Below are 13,649 nucleotides of genomic sequence, written 5' to 3'. Positions count from 1 at the left end.
TTAGGTGGTTCCTAGAATAGATTTATTAATGAAATCTTCAGCCTGTTAGGAGGGAGGGTGATGATTGTATGTTCAAGGGAAAAAAATTATCCTTAAATATAATCAAGAATATTGTTTCTTAAAATTATGTCTATAACAGCATTTGATAGTTTCCAATAAAATGCACCAAACAGACTAGAGAAACATATAAGTACTTTTTAATGGTAAGTCTTTGGTGATCACTGAAGAACTATCTCATTATCCCCAGTGGAGAGTAAACAGTAGCTAAAAAATTTCTAGCCAAGTATATTTGAAAAGATGATGTCAAATTAAATGTATGATAAGATTAAAATGACTTTAAAGCCACTTTCAATAATCTCAGTGTATGAAATTATTCTGTATCATTTTATCTTTACTGAAGATCTCACTTTTTAAGTAAGATAATGCCCATATTCTAGATTAAGGGAGGGAGAAATTGAAACTTATAAGTGGATGATTCATAACTTCCCAATACTCAACCTGAACATATGTAGATAGGGCTATTTGAGAAAGAATCTCAATTTGCTGATTTAATTCTCCTTGGTCAGTCCAGAAATGGGTAAACATTTAGAAGAGACAGAATGCTTTTGTCTACTTTCAAGTACTATGGTTTTATTAGTGTAAAGGCTAGTATGTGGTAACAAGAGACATAAAAACAATTCATTGACTTAAGAAATAGAGTTCATTTCTAGTTCACATAACAGTCTATGGTATGTGTTGCAAATTAGTATATATCTCTACTCACTCAGTCATTCAAGGACCCTGACATAAGCTCTGGCATCTTCAGTATGTGGCTCTCTTAACAGGGTGGCTGTCCCAGAAGAGGAACAGATCACTTAAACTTTCATTGCTTGGGCTGAAACTTATTCATAAAACCTCTGCAAACTCAAGGAGACAAAGGAATGAAGTTCAGCTGAGTAGTTAGGGAAAAACAATTTAGGAAGAATCTTTGTGAATAGCTGTTGTTTTATTTATGATCGTTGCAGATATTTTGAGAGGAATCCTTAGCTCAGAAGAAAGTTCAACGTTTGTGGGATAGGTATGGAGTTATTGAGACTAGTGTTATCCAGCAGAAGACATGCATCAGAAAAGATCTTCTCAGTATTCTGATGAGAAACCCTCAATATTCAGGATACACAAAATAATGTATAAAATGGACTTTTATCAATATTGTAGTTCACCAGATTTTTAAAAACTTCTTGTGATGTAACATTTGAATTGTTTATTCCTTTTAAGTGTCAGTATTCTAATCACAAGAATATGCAAAATGGGTCACTAACACCTACCACTCATGTCTGTTTTAAGAAGTAACTAAATTCTATATGTACAGAGCTTGGCACAAAAAGGCAGCACAAAAAAAGGATAGTTTTCTTTCTCACTCTTTTGGACCAAAACAGTTTGAGCTTGTGTTTACCTCTGGGCTTTGCCTCTGTGTTTTTTTCTCCTAGACTGACCCCATTTCACATTTCAGTGTTTGCCAAAAATCTGCATTCTACCTATCATTCTAGGAAATCACCTGAAAGACCACCTCACCATTGAAGCCTTCACAGATTCTCTCTTCTGGACTCTCCTTCCACTGTTTATCATTAGCATTTTATTTGTGACACTGTTGATGTTATCATTTATAACTTGAATTAGAGTTGTTTTTAAACTGCTTTTCATCTTCCAAAATACATTTTAGAGTTCTCACCAAGATGTTTCATTGAGGATATGGAACTTGATTTGATCCTTGAATGGTTAATAATTATTTAGGTGGGAGATATATAATAGATCTAATAAGAGCACAAGGGGTCAAGATGTGGTGGTATTAAAAGTAATCTTTTTTTTTTTCTAATGAGAAATGAGAGAACAATGCTGATGTTGCAGCAAAAATAGAAATGAGGCTTTTCTAATAAACAAGGAAAATAAGGAAATAATGAACAGGCTGGGGAAACAACATAAATAGGCCTGAAAGTGTTAAACAATCTTGGTTATTCTTTAGCTGTTACTACTAACAAACACTTGTAGCTAGACTTGTCCTTCACAAAGCTGATTACTCTCTGACTCCATATGAATTACTCTTTGCACCTGGCATTTCTTCTCCCCCTAAACTCCCTTGTAGTACTCTTCATTTCAGAAATAAGGTCATGGGATTATAACTTCAGGGACACCAGACCTGATTGCTGTGCCACCGGACGCCAGCTTTGGCCATGAATTTGCCAAAGAAAAAACGTGCAAGACCTTTATTACTTTGAGCCTTATCACCTACACCAGACCACGAGCCCTGGGCTATATAACCTTTCCCTATTCCTCAGAGAAGGAGGCACATTCCTTGTGATGCTAGCCTGCTGTGTTTTCCCCTTTTCCTTGCAAAGAAATAAAGCTTTCTTTCTTTTCCTCCAAAAACTCTGTCTCCATATTTCTGTTAGGCATTGGTGCACAGAGAGCCAACATTTTTGGCATTACTGATAATCTATTACTGATAAGCATTCATCATCACCAATCACTAAACAAATGATATCTGCTATGAGCAAGGCACTTAGGAAAAAATATATATAAAGTGGTGAAAGATGTGTGGTCTGTTTTGAAGAGGTTTATGTGATGATTTTTTTTCTTATAGTAGAAGAGGATTTGCACTAATCCATCCACCCTCTCTCCCAAAAGATTTTCAGCATGTTTGCACATCAACCGGTTTGTGTTCAGAATCCCATTTACGGTTGATCACTGAACCACTCAGAAGCAAACCCTAATCTCATAGTCCTATCTAACATTTTTCTCTCTGTTAAAAAGAGAACCTTAATTCCTACATGCCCTGGTTCATGTATCCCTGGGGGCATACAGAGATGTACCAGAGTAAAATATTAATTCAAAGGACAAGCATAATTTATTTTCTAAAATGTTAGGTAATTTTAAATATTAATTTTTCATCAAAGTCTAGATACAGTGTGGAGTAGAAAGTTACAATAGTATATAACTTAGGACAAAACATCAGAGTTCATAGTAATTGTACACTTGCACTAGCCATTTCCTCTTTCTTCCCAAGCGTCTTAGGTTAAAAATCAACTCTCTGCAGCTCTTCGGAATTCTTCATTGGAAGAATTTGAGTATCCCTGCTTTAGTCAACTCTGAGATTATTAAGCCAATGAGTGTTCAATTTGGATTTCTCCTTCCAGTCATCTGAAGATCATGTTAAAATGTGGTTCCTTGGCTGGAACAGAGTGGAGCAATGAGAACATTCGGGTTAATTAGTTGCGGATCTGGGATCATGGGTTAAGGGACTTGGCCTCTATGTAGAGATATCATAAGCTACTGAACATGTCATACTGGGCAAGTTGAGTCAAGCCTGCTCACAATTCCATTTCTGACTATATCCTAAGGCATGTCTTTTGATTTCTAAGATTATCTTTTCTAACACATCTGCACAATGCACTCTGAAGTCATCCTCAGTGGCTCCATCCTTCAGAAAATCAAGGTCAGAAACTCTGGCCTAGTTCCCTTGTAATATCAGGGTACATCACTCTGTCCATTTCAAAACCTATTTTGTAAGGATTTAACATTATTTTTGATGATGTTCCATTATTTAAATATTGTACAGAAACAACCTCCCATCAAACTTGAGATGGGAATGGGGTAAGTTGTATGCTCTTATTCTTGCCCATTTTCTTTCATTATTTAGATGCTCTCTACTTTCAATTTTTTGAATTAAAGAGTGCTTCTTTTCTTTCATTCTGACTGCACTTCCCTCGACATTGCTGGGTCTTCCCAGGTATTGGGATTCAATGAGCTCTTCCAGAAACCATTACCATAAACAGTAATCAGAAAATTGGGAGCAAATGTAGAATGTAGAATTTCCATGTATAGCAGACAGTAGATGATAACTGCTCGGGCAATCATAGTCATACCCCAGTTGTGTTTTTGGAAATGGACCCAGTAGCATAGTGGTTAAACATGTGATCTTTAACATTAAACAGGACCAGGCTTAACTTTATCCCATGACACTTAATAAAAGTTTAATTTTGGGCAAATTACTTGAGAAAACTAAGTTTTCTTGTCTATAAAATATGTACAATGAGGGTGCTGATCTTATAAATTTGTTGTGTCCATATTTGTATGACACCTAACTATAGTCTTAGTACTAATATTTTGTTAGTGTTCTGTTTCCAGACATACTTTTTTTTCTTTACTTTCTATCTACTTCTTCTTTCTAGGCTAAAATTTTGAGATGCTTATCCTGAAAATTTTTTCTTTCAGGTTCTGAAACTCTACTGTCTTGCCCAGCTGGGACCTCTTCACACCTAATTTGGCCAGCCAATTTGTATGGTAGACTCTACTGTACCCTCCAGTTTGGTTAGATACTCTGATTCTGATATCAGCTTCATTCCATAATTTTGACTCACTTTTTTCCCCATATAAATTGCTTTTTATTTTGTTCTCTCACCTGCATATCAGCCCAGTCATTTTACTCATTGTGCAACTTGGCACTTGGTCTCTCCTTAATTATGCTGTTCTCTAGCTGTATGCTACCAATGCTGACTCCTGGACTATGAGATAAATCTCTAGCAATTCAGGGGTTCCTGGCTTCTTTATTCCTTCTTCTTTTTCTTGAGACTAGAACAGTGTACCTCAACAGGAAAAAAATAATATCTGACTGAAAGTCATTAACTTTTCAACCTTCACTGACAGTCTTAAGACAAAGAGTTTCATCTTTCTTCACACTGGTCTTGGCACAATGCCAAACTGGTATTATGCTGTAGTTTGATTAGAATCCATAGGCTTTTCTTCTCTTCAAAGTTGATTGATTCAATATTGGTATGATGGATGAAACCTAAAACAAGAAATCAACTTGTTTAATGCCATATTTGCTTGCTGGTTCCTAAAAAGTCTCTATTCAGAAATTTCTTTGAACATTTGGGGAAAATTCAGGGTAGATCTTAGATGGATAAGAGCAGCACAGAGAATGGGGTGGTAGTCCCTGCTCATAATGAGAAGACAATACAATTATTTTGTAGCCTAGCCCTTGATAATTATCCAGAAAAAAATTTATTAGATACTTGCTGCTTTCAGAATCTGTTTCAGTACCTAAGGCACTGATGAAGAATGTCAACAAATAGGTTAATGAAGATTCTTTAAGAGGAAATGGCACTCAAGATCAATGATAGCTGTAAGGTAGAATAATTTCTTTCCTTGTGATGTGTGGGCTAGAAGGAATTTTCCTCATATTCCTACTTAAAATATCAACCTTACTCCACTTGATCATATATCTTTTATACCTCAGATTCAATTTCTGGGAATATGTTCCTTCCAATAAAAGCTTTCCCCCTTTCAGATTACATATAATACTGAAAGAAGTAGCATTGTGTTTATACCATTCTTAAGCCTTTCTGATCTGTTAATGAATTGCTCTTGTGCTCTTCAGTTTGATGGCTAATTGAAAGCAGGTAAATATAGGTAGGGGGAGAAGAAAATGAGAGTATTGGACATCTACATGTGAGTAGAAAGGTGAGTAGGGCAAGAAGAAATGGGAATGCATTGAAGGTAAACTAGGCCTACTTCATCATTTGGATGGTATAATTTTCTTTGTAGTTAAAGGGGGAAATGGCACTATTTACTTATGTGCCAATTTGGGAACTGACATAAAATAACTCAGAGACTCTCAGTTGCTAGAAGGGGAGAGTTTATGGCAGTTCTACTGGTTGGGTTCCATCCCAATGAAGATGCCAAAACATTCACCAAAATATTCTCATTCCTCCCTCCTTTATTTGACTTTGTGCTTCCCTGTGAGTGCCATCCTGGTAAGATATACAGGTCCTTAAGTTTTACCACTTAAGATCAAGGTAGAACATTCTGAGTCGTAATGCCAGGTTAGTTCTTCCAGATGATTAAAGCATTAGTCAGGATCCACACAGGAGATAAAACACACACACATTATTTTAATGGAGAGAATTTAATATAAATAATTCTTAACTAGGTAGACAGTTGTTAACTAGGTAACTGAAAAGGCAACATGAGGACATCTAAGGTATCAAGGAAGTAGCAGCTATAGGGCACAGCTTCTATCACTAAGGGTGAGATAATGAAGGGGAGATACAAGGATTATTAAAACTTAGAAGCTTAATAGCTGAAACTCAGACAACAGAGGACGGGGTGCTGCTCAGTGGAGGTTGGCATCTCTGATCTTGGGGAACGGACCTCATGAGGTTGGAATTCATATCTCTGAGGAGGACATACTGTCTTGCTGTGCTAATGTCTCTGAGGTGAGCACAATGAAGTTAATTGGATAGTGTCTGAAAAATTGCAAACCGACCTCTCATCAATAAAACCTAGGATGTGACAACTTCACAGGTCAATTCTATCAAACATTTAAAGAAGAATTAATATCAATCCTTTTCAAATTCTTCTACAAATTTAAAGAGAAAGGAACACTCCTAAACTCATTTTATGAGGCCAGCATTACTGTGATACCAAAGCCAGAAACAGACACTACAAGAAAAGAAAATTACAGGCCTATATCCCTGATGAACATAGATGCAAAAATCCTGAACAAATACTAGCCAATGAAATTCAACAGCACATTAAAAGGATTATATAACACAGTCAAGTGGAATTTATCTCTGGGATGCATATGTAAGGAAATAAAAATGATACATCACGTTAACAAAATGGTTGACAAAAGTCATGATCATCTCAATAAATGCAGAAAAAGAATTCGATGAAATTCAACACTGTTTAATGATAAAAACTCTCAACAATTAATGTTGAAAGATGTACCATAATAAAGGCCACATATGACAAGTCACAACTAACATCAGACTCAGTGGTGAAAAGGTTCAGGTTCTTCTTTGAAGATCAGGTAGGAGACAAAAATGTCCGCTCTCTCTGCTTCTAATCAATATAGTATTGGAAGTCCTAGACAGAGCATTTATCCAAGGAGAAGAAATAACAGACAACCAAATTAGAAAGGAAGAAGTAAAATTGTCTGTTTGCAGGTGATATGATTTTATATACAGAAAACTCTGAAGACTCTACCAAAAAACTATTAGAAATAATAAATGAATTATAAAGTTGCAGGATACAAAATTAACATACAGAAATCAATTGCATTTCTACACATTAGCAAAAGACTACCCAAAGGAAAACAAACAAACAAACAAAAAAACTATCCCATCCCATCTACAATAGCATCAATAAAGAAAAAATAAAATATTTAGGGATAAATATATCAAGATGAAAGATCTGTACACTTAAAACTGTAAAAGTGATGACAGAAACTGAAGATACAAATAAATGGAAAGATATCCTGTGTTCATGGAGTGGAAGATGTAATATTGTTAAAATGTCCATACTACACAAAGTAATAAAAAAAACTGATCTCAGATTTGATGTACTCTCTATCAAAATTCTGATGTCATTTTTCACAGAAATAGAAAACAACCCTGAAATTCATATGGAACCACAAAAGACCATGAATAGCCAAAGCAATCTTGAGCAAAAAGAATATAACAAGTTAGCAGTATCACATTACCTTATTTCAAAATATACTACAGAGCTATAGTCATCAAAACAGCATAACAATGACATTAAAATAGACACAGACCAGTGGAACAGAATTGAGAGTCCAGAAATAAATCCAAACATATATGGTCAGTTGATTTTCAACAAAAGTTGCCAAGAACACAAAATGAGGAAAAGATACTCTCTTCAATAAATGGTATTGAGAAAACTGATCTCTTATATACAGGAGAATGATATTGTACCCTTATCTCACTCCATGTACAAAAGCACTCTAAATGAATTAAAGGCTTAAATATATGAACCAAAACCATAAAACTATTAGAAGAAAACATAGGGAAAAATCTTCTTGATATTGGATCTGATCCCTAAATCACAGGCAACAAAAGCAAAAATAGACAAATGGGATTGCATCGAACTAAAATGCTTCTGCAATCAAAAGAGTGAAAAGACAACCTACAGACTGGGGGGGAAATATTTGCAAGCCATATACTTGATAATGGGTTAATATGTAAAACACATAAGGAACTCAAACAACTCAATAGTAAGAAAACAAATAACCTGATTAAAAAATGGGCAAAGGACATGAAAATTTTTCAAAGAAGACATTAATAGCCAACAGGGACATGGAAAAGTGTTCAATATTGCTAATTATTAGGGAAGTGCAAATCAAAACCACAATGAGATATCACTTCATGCCTGTGAGAATGGCTATTATAAAAGGGACAAAAGATAACACATGTTGGTAAGGATGTAGAGAAAAGATGGGGATGTAAATTGATACAGCCAATATGGAATACAGTATGAAAGTTTCTCAAAATATTAAAAATAAAACTACCATATGATCCAGCAATCCCACTGTTGGGTATATACCCAAAGACAGTGAAATTAGGATCTTGGAGCGATATCTTCACTCTCATGTTCATTGCAGCATTATTCACAGTAGTCAAGATATGGAAACAACCCAAGTTTCCATTGATTGGTAAATGGATAAAGAATATATTATCTATATAATTATTATATTATTTAGCCATGAGAAAGAAGGAAATCTTGCCTTCTACAAGAGTGTGTATCAATATGGAGGACATTATACTTCATGAAGTAAGTCAGAGAAAGACAAATACTGCATGGGAGTATCACTTATATGTAGAATCTAAAAAAAAAAATCAAACTCATAGAAGCAGAGGGTAGAATGGTGGTCAACAGGGACTGGGACAGGGAAGATGGGGAGATGTTGGTCAAAGGAAACAAAGTTGAAGTTATGTAGAGATCTAATGTCTAGGCATAATGACTATACTTAATAATATTATATTGAACAGTGGAAATATGCTGAGAGTAACTATCAAACAAAAAAATAGTATCAATGTAAAATGATGTTATGTTAATTAGCTTGACTGTGTTAATCATGTCACTATGTGTATGTATATCAAATATCATATTATACAACTTTAGTATATAAAATATTTTATTAAAAATATATAAATAAATGAAAAAAAGTAAAGAAAAAAGCCCTGCAAACTGAGTTCATTTGCTGTGATGGGAAGGAACTGCTGCTACTGGGGTTACAAAGCATTTTCAGGTTAAACTGACAGGGACAGAAAGCAAAGAAGAATCAAACAGGAAGAAGCAGTCACTTTTCCATCCTTGAACCTCCCTCTAAGTACCCATGTTGATAAGGCCCATCAAAGAGCCAGCTGACAAAGCAGAGATGTCCTTGCAGAATTCCAGATAAGAGACAACAAAGTCATCTCTTACCATAATTGACTCACAGGGATCAGTTCCAGAGCTTCCTACTTTCTACAGTTCAACCCACCAAGACTTGATACAGACACATAGCAGACGTAAAAAAGATATGATTCTAATTAATGCATAGTTTTTTAAAATATATATTATTAACACCAGGTTTACATGTGCTCATTCATTTTCAAAAATAAAATATTATTCACAGTGTGTGAGTGAGATTCAAGGTGAACTCAAGAAATAGCCATCTGTATGCACAAGTGATTAAAATTTACATAGCCCTACAACAACAAAATTGCATTTATTAATTATGCACCATAATATAAATGTTCAGGAGAAAATACCTGGGAGAGAATATGTAGGACTGACACCATGAAAATGACCGAGATATGGAAGTCAGTGTTCATTTCAAAGGCATTCTACACAGGTTTGTTTTCACAAAATATTTTATTGAATTTCTTTGTCTTACGGTATAACGGCCTTAGAGAGAGGAGTAGAGATAAATGAACTTTTAGGCTTTCTTCAAGGTTTTTTTTTAGGCTTTTTTCTGCTCCTTATGGCATACCTAAGAAATGTTACCAAGTAATTCCTCCCCTTGGTTACTTCAAGTTGTTTTCAAATCCTTGAAATGGGCTATCAAAAGCTCATTTCACTTTCTCTGTTTTGTCAATAAAACACTGAATCGAGGGGCCAGAACAATGCCTAAAACTGACAGATGGTCAGTAAATTTTGTTAACTGATGTGAGAATGGAGAGATAGATGGAAGAATGGGTGGATGAAAGAATGAATAAGTAAGCAGTACTTTTCATGATTTGTGACGGGGAATATGAGAACTGTTATTATACTATCTCACTTATAAATTGAGACATTGTGTGATGGTTAATTTTATGTATCAACTTGGCTGGGCCACAGACAGGGTGCCCAGATATTTGATTAAACATTATTCTGGTTGTTTCCATGAGAGTGTTTTTAGAAGAGATTAACATTTAAATCCTTAGATTGAATGAAGCTGATTGCCTTTCCTAATGTGGATGGGCTTCATCCAATCAGTAGAAGGCCTGAATAGAGCAAAAAGCCTGACCCTCTTCTGAGAAAGAGAGAATTCCTCTTGTCTGACTGGCTTCGAACTGGGACCATGGCTTTTCCATGCCTTTGGACTTCAAGTGAAATATTGTCTCTTCCAGTGTCTCGAGCCTGCTGGCCTTCAGGTGGGAACTACACTATTGATTATCCTATTTCTAGAGCCTTTGGACTGAGCCTGGAACTACACCATTGAATCTCCTGGGGTTCCATGTTGACATCTCACTCTGCAGACCTTGCAACTTGTCAGCCTCCATAATCTTGTGAGAAAATGCTTTATAACCACTCTGTCTCTCTCTTTCTCATTCTCTTTCTCTCTGTCTCTCTTTCTCTGTTTCTGTCTCTGTCACTCTCCCCCACCCTTATATATAGATATAGACATAGATAAACATATACACACATAATACATACTACATTACTCATGTCTATTAGTTGTGTTTCTCTGGAGAACTCTGACTAATATGGATAGTGACTCAAATAAATGAAGCAAGGAGACAAAATAGAGGTTGAGGACCTCCTGGCTTTTCAATTTGAACTTGCAATTTGCATGTTTCCTTTCTCTTTTGATGCCACTCATAATAATTACCACTACTCTTAGCTGCCATTTATTCACTCTCTGCCAAGGATGTGCTATCCGTTTTCCCCACTATCTCATTCAATGCTTTTGAAAAAACTTTGAGGAAAAAATCTAAAATTCAGTGAATAATAACTTATCTAACCTTACAAGGCTAATAAAAGTCACACCTTATATTTGGATCCAGTCTTCTGATTCAGTTTGCATTCTTAACAAGTTGTGGCTCCAACATTAACTCACTAGGTGCCCTGGGAAAAACTTGTCCTTATTTTCCACTAGTAATTTCCTTACTTTTATAAAAATGAGGCATTACATGTGATGATCTTTACTGCTCCTTCCAGCTCTGACAGTCTGTGATTGTGCAATCCTTAAGAAGTAGATAAAAAGAATGGAGTTCGGACCAGACAATCACCATGCAAGCCCAAATTAAGCACCCAATTAGCACCTCCACAGTGATGTGGGAGAGTTGACAGAATCTCTCACACAGCAGGTGGGAGACCCTTTGACTACCCTAAAGCATTGTGCCTACTGTCCCCATGAGGTTGTTGTCCCCATCAGTTGTGAAGTAGTAAACTAAATAAGTAGATAAAATGTGAAGTTAGAAATTAGTATTTTCTTTGCACTTTCTCTCTCCTCCCTGAATATCCCATGGTTTACTAATATCCTTTTCATGCTCTGGGTCCTCCCTTCTCCACCCCATCACCACCCAACAGTAACTGACTCTGGATATCACTCCCAGTACTTCACCTCTCATGCTCTCCTGCTTCTGAATCCACACATTCTTCATCTTATCATCATGAGGACTCTGAAGTCAAATCTGACAGACTCAGCAGGTTTTCCAAAGAGTATGTTACATAGATTATTAAATTTATTTTTACCAAGAAAAAGAAGGTTCTGTCACCAGATAACTTTAGAAAGGACTAAATTAAACATGATTACATTTGTTTCTTTATTACAGAACTTCTCAAAGCCTTTAATGTGTAAATGTGTCCAGTTGAACTCAAGAGGAGGTTTATGCAATAGATATCATAATTTATTTTACTCAGGTACCCTCTTTTCTCAAAGTATCCTGAAGGATTAAAGTTCCATAGGCTACATTTTGGAAAATGGTACACTAAAATTTCCCAACATGTAAATAACTCAGTGTATTCACCTTTCTAGAATACATGATTAAATAGAAGCTAACTTTCTTCAGATCATGGGGATAGGTATTAATGACTCCATGCAAGAAAACAGTCTGTTAGGTAAAAACTAATTTGAGAAGAGTCAGTGAGGTCTAAGTATCTTAATTATGTTGGGGTCCATGGGAGGATGCCCCTTAATGTCCCTCAATGACATATTGATTATTTTGAATTAAAGTTACTTAAGAAGGAGAGGATGCAAGAGGAACATGTTGACCCTTCTCTCTGTCTTCCTGAAAGCAGGAAATAAATCTCTCACATGAAAGTTGCCTTCCTGGCATCTGGAGTTAGAAGGACACCCTTATCACCAGAGATAGAAAATTTGGGGGTCTGAGAAGCCTGTATAAACAAACCATGTTACATCTTTATTTTACTATCCCACCCAAACGCTATTTAAATTCTTCACTAATTGGATACCCAAAGTCTAAATTTCTTATTCCTGTCAAATTCCTCATAAATTCATTGTTTCTTTGTCTAAAAAGTATACATGCTGCCTGCTATGGCCACTTCTTAGGCCCTAGCTTTGAGATCTTCATGAGCAAAAGTTAAAATTTGTTTCTTTTTCTCCTGTTAATCTGTTTTGTGTCAATTTCATGATTTTATAATTGGTCCCTGCACAAGAACTCAAGAGGGATAAAAGAGGAAATATCCCCCTCTGACAACTATCACATGAAACACCATGCTTCTGCACCAAGGTAAAAGTTTAAAATATTAAGGCAAATTATTTACTGCTTTTCAAAAAGATAATGCATTCAATTTATTCTTTAGTAATTTGGGTTTACAGAACTCAGTCACACCATAAAAAATATCACAGAGCCCAAAATTTAGCATATGTTATCCTTTGATATTATGAACAAAATCACAATGAATAATCTTATATGAATGTTTATTATATATATATATTATTTCTCCATATGATATAGTAAAATACAAGGAATTATAGATCAAAGAATATGTGCATTTTTTAATACTGATATATTGGTGAAATGTCCTCTATTATGTTAGACCAAGTTACATTCCCACATTTCCACTCATAAAAAGTAGATCCCAGGTGGCTCAGAGCCTGGAAGCTGGCCTCGTTGTGAGTGGAGGGTGTAGTAGGCTGCAGTTAGGAAACTTGAAGCTTTGTGGCGGAAACATGCTGAGGCTTGGGGCAGACTTCTTTCTGGGCTTGCTGCTTTGTATGTTCAGTTTGGCTCTGAGCCTGAGTCTCTGGGGAAGGTGGACTTGCTGTTTTGGGAGGCATGGAGCTCTGTTTTGGACTAAATGATGCTTACCATGTGACTCTTTTCTATGCCTATGCTGTACTGAAGTGATGGGGATTGGGCTGTTTTACAAATAAATCATTATTTTGTTGTTGTTAGAGAAAATAATATGAGAATATGAGTCGATTTTTTCCCACACCTTCACTCATGGTTAACTGTGGGAAAAAAACCATTTTTTTTCTGAGTGTATTTTATTTTTATCTTCATTTTATGAATGTATCTTTTTCCTTACCTTCACCATGAATATCAAGCATTTTGAATATTGTCAATGTAATAGGTGAAAAAAAACTCTCAAATGTTTTC

Source organism: Globicephala melas, chromosome 12 (genome assembly GCF_963455315.2).
Source record: "Globicephala melas chromosome 12, mGloMel1.2, whole genome shotgun sequence".
Lineage (NCBI taxonomy): Eukaryota > Metazoa > Chordata > Mammalia > Artiodactyla > Delphinidae > Globicephala > Globicephala melas.
This window is presented reverse-complemented; position numbering follows the sequence as displayed.